The 4,106-nt window shown below is 43.1% G+C and overlaps 1 long non-coding RNA gene across 1 annotated transcript in view; it reads right to left on the reverse strand.

The window, feature by feature from the left end:
• Positions 1-34: 34 nt before the first annotated feature.
• The window catches only part of LOC111731438, a 25,425-nt gene continuing 21,353 nt past the window's right edge, over positions 35-4,106 (reverse strand). Inside the window, exon 3 of the long non-coding RNA XR_002777132.1 lies at positions 35-47. This is a non-coding gene — a long non-coding RNA (uncharacterized LOC111731438). The remainder of the gene's footprint in view (positions 48-4,106) is intronic.

Consider the following 4,106-nt stretch of genomic DNA (forward strand, 5'->3'; position numbering starts at 1 on the left):
GGTGCACCGATCTTACTACCCAGCATTCCTACTCCTATGTGCCTCACCTAGAAATCCTTACATGTGTGCATCTAGAGATAAATATTGACGGCGACAACCCTCTGTCCATCAAGAGGAGAATGGAATGATGATCTGTGGTTTGTTCATACAATGGAGTGCCTTATGGCAGCGAAAATGAATGCGTTACAGCTATACTGAACAACATTGGTGCATCTCACACCCAAAATGTAGAACCAAAAACACGCGGGCTGTAGGAAAATGAGGACGGTCCAATTCTACTTCTCTGAAGTTCAAAGACATGCAAAACAAAACAATAAATCGTTCGAGACTGCATCCATCTTTGAGAAAACTATAAAGAAAAGGGCAAGGAATGATACATACAAAATTCAGAGTGATTATTGCTTCTGATGGGAGGGAGAGGAAGAGCTGGAGGAAGGATGCATGGGAAGCCTCAGGAATTTGTGATATTAGCTCTCTTAAGTTGGATGTGGGTATATGAATTTATTATTATTATTATTATCATCTCACACATGTTTTCATGGATAAAATATTCTTAATTGCAAAAAGAAAATGCAACTACTACCCCTATTCTGGCAACCATGAGGATGGTGTGGGCTCCAGACTCAAAAGAGAGAAACTGGAGACGGGAGACCCACCATGAGGCTGTTACCTCTCTCTAATCACTAGTATTAGATGAAATCACAAATGTTAAAGTGCTTTGAAAAATACCAAGCCCATGATAAGGTCTATATAAGTGTTTGGGCTTTTTTTAATGCAGCGATGAGGGTTTGGCAAGGAGTGACGGCAGTGGGTAGAGGGAAAAGGAATATATTTGAGAGATCTTTGCAGCTTCAAGTGATTGAATGTGGGGGTGAGAGATTCAGTAATGTTATTATGATTTCACCGTATTTATTAACACACTTAGTATTTGCAGAAAACCAAGCAGGGGCCAGTAGCGGAGAAGCAGTTGGCAATGGTTGCTCCCTATGCATGTTTGGGTCATGTGGATGGAGATTTTTACTGATATGTTGCACTGGGCTGAACAGAGGTAGATGGAGAGTTTGTATAGAGGATGGAGAATCAAGGATTTACTGAAGGAGTTGTCCCCAAGCTTGTCCTGGCAGCCACATGCAGACTCCATAGCTCATGAGCGAGGCTGCTCAAGCCCCCAGGCAACACCACAGTTTACTGGTCACCTTTCAGCCCACCATAGAACCCTTCTATCACGTGACTTTCTCCTTGCCTCTTAAAAATGCCCCACATCTTGTTCAGGTAGGCAGACACAAACTTTTGAGGTAGCTACACTTGGAAGGTATAGCAACTCCATACTGGGAGTCCGTCTTCGTAGGTCTCAAGGGAACTTGACTCCTAATCTGGGCTCTCTGAGAACAGAGTCTTTGGAGGTCCACCCAGGGGCTTTGGCACTCACAAACAGATGTCAAGTTTATCCTTGATGCTGGTTCTACAGTTTGTCTTCCTGTCATTAGGACCTTAAGTCAGTTAGGGAAAGGACTTCAAAAGGCCACCTGGGCAGCTCTGCCTCTGCAGACCAACCCAGACAGACTTACCTCCCTTCCCTTGAAGGTCTCCTATGAGAGATGTCACTGATTCTCTTGGGAACCTCTCTCCCTTCGGACAAGAAGCCACTCTTGAAAGACCTGGAGGCAAAGGGCCTGTTGAGAAGACACCAGCCTTCCGGTCTGCTGTGAGGGTCCCCTTATGTAAGGCAACTGCACAATGCGTACCGAAAGCTTTCTAATAGCTTTGGCCCACAGAGTTTCCTAATAAATTATCTTAAACAAATGATGGGACAACTGTATAAGGAGGCACTTACAAGACTGTATACAATAAAGGAAAATTAGAAATAAGCTTTCTGTCAACCACAGGGGGTTTAAATGGATATTGGTAAATCCATGCAGCATAATGCGATGCATTCGTTAAAAAAAAAATAACTTGGCTTGGGAGAATATTTAATGATATTGAAAGATATTCACAAGATAGTATAAAGTGTAAAAAAGTGGGGCATAAAATAGTATGTTAAATATAGTTATGTTTTTTATTTTTTTTAAGCATAAGAAAATATAGAAAAGATTTGGAAACATATAGTAAGATCTTAATAATGGTTATCTTTAGGGTATAATATTATGAGCATTTTCCCACTTCACCGTGGATAGCTGCATTTTCAGAGAGTTTACAATGAATATTTATTTTTCATTTTAGACTTATTAATTGCAGCAGTAATGTACGAAAACAGAACTCATGGTAGAATACGCAAGCAAAACACATAGGCCAGCATCATCCTTAACCAGCCCTGCCCCAGGCCCGTCCCTTCTCATCTGTGATCACTGTTATAAGTTTTGTGTCATTCTTCTGAGTCCTTTTCCTGTGCATTTTACATAGATATCTGTGTATAGTTAGAAATATGCAGCATTCTTTAGGGTTTCTTTTTTAACATAATTGGTATCATAACGTGTATGTTGTAAAGACATATAACTTGCTTTTTCCACTTACCCGTGGACCTGGGAGATCTTTTATGGTGGTATACATCCATCATTTTAACTGCTGCATGGTATCTATAGCATGGATGGGCCACAATTTGCCTACTTATTCATCCATGATTGATGATTATTGAGGTTGTTTACATTTTCTGATTAATTCAAACACTGATGCAGTGAAAATCCTAGTCTGTGCTCGTACGCGTGCAGGTACGTACTCATTTCTCCACGGGAGATTCTCAGAAGGCAATCTTGCACACTTTAAATTTAAATAGATAACCCCAAAATATTCTCCAAACTGGGATTTGCCTGTTGACTCTCCCACTAATGGTACTTAAGATATTTGTTTACCCAAGTCTTCGCCAGCACAGGACATCATCAATCTTTTTCATTCTTTGAGTATTACTTCAATAATTGGGAAGAAAGTAGGGTTACCATAGGTCACCACCTGATGCTTGACTGGATCTTTAACATCCTCCGAGTGGTCCACCAGCCCTTCTCGCCCAACTCAAATACCCAGGAACACAGTTTTGTACATAGGGTGGCTGGTGTTACTTGCTATTGCCACATCTAACAGCTGGGTGAGGAGTGCTGTGGGGCTGTAGATGAAAGAGATGGCCTCAGAAATGTAGGAATTATCATCTGTCACCAAACACTATTCATGCACTATTGGTTTTACCTCCAAAACAAATGTCACATCAGCCTGCCTCATCTGCTTCCATCGCCGCTATGCCAGATCTGGCCCTCCTCATTCATCACGTGAACCCTGAGGTTGTCTGCAATTGCCCCCCCCCACTTCTACTCTTGTCCTTTTAACCCTCTAGTTTGTTCTCCACCCAGCAGCCAAAAAAAAATCTTTCTTGAAGTATAATTTAGATCACATTTCTACCATGCTCAAAAGCTTCCCTTAGCTTCCTGCTGGACTGGGAATTACATCCTAGCCCGTCTCCAGGGCCTCGGAGCCCAGCACCATGTGGCCCTGCCTGCTCTTTGAGTTTATCCCCCCAATTCTCCCCCAGCTCGCTGCATTCCAGGCATCCCCAGCTCTTCCATGTTTCAGAGCCCTCGCCCACACTGTGCCCCCAGGTGAGAACTCCTCCTTCCTCTGCTGGCCCCTACTCCTATTTCAGGTCTTGGCTTAAATGTCACACAGTCTAAAATGAATCTTCCCCACATTGTTCTAATTTCCCACCCTTTGCCTTCAAAGCTCCTGTGACAACCAAAACTGAGAAGCTAATCTGTGCAGTTGTTTTACATATTTCAGGTCCACCTTCCTGCCCACCATACTGGAGGCCCACAAGGGTGAAGACTTGTCTGCCTTTTCTTCTCTGTATCTCCAACACCAAGCACAGTGCCTGACACACAGTAGGCTCTCAGTGACAGATGAATGAATGAATAAATGAATGAATGAATGAAATATTCCAAGAAAGATGGAAGAGAGGCAGCCTGCTCTGGGGAAGCCCTGGTCAGGAAGTAGCCCTGGGAGGCAGGGGTGACCTGGAGATTGCTAAGATGAGCATTTAATGTCACCTTCCAGTTGTGTGCTGTTCTGTAGCCATTCTCTCTGTGACCCCAAATCTCAAAGCCTATGTTGCTCAGGTGAGTGACACA

The sequence above is a fragment of the Pteropus vampyrus genome, unplaced genomic scaffold (assembly GCF_000151845.1).
Source record: "Pteropus vampyrus isolate Shadow unplaced genomic scaffold, Pvam_2.0 Scaffold374, whole genome shotgun sequence".
Classification (NCBI taxonomy): domain Eukaryota; kingdom Metazoa; phylum Chordata; class Mammalia; order Chiroptera; family Pteropodidae; genus Pteropus; species Pteropus vampyrus.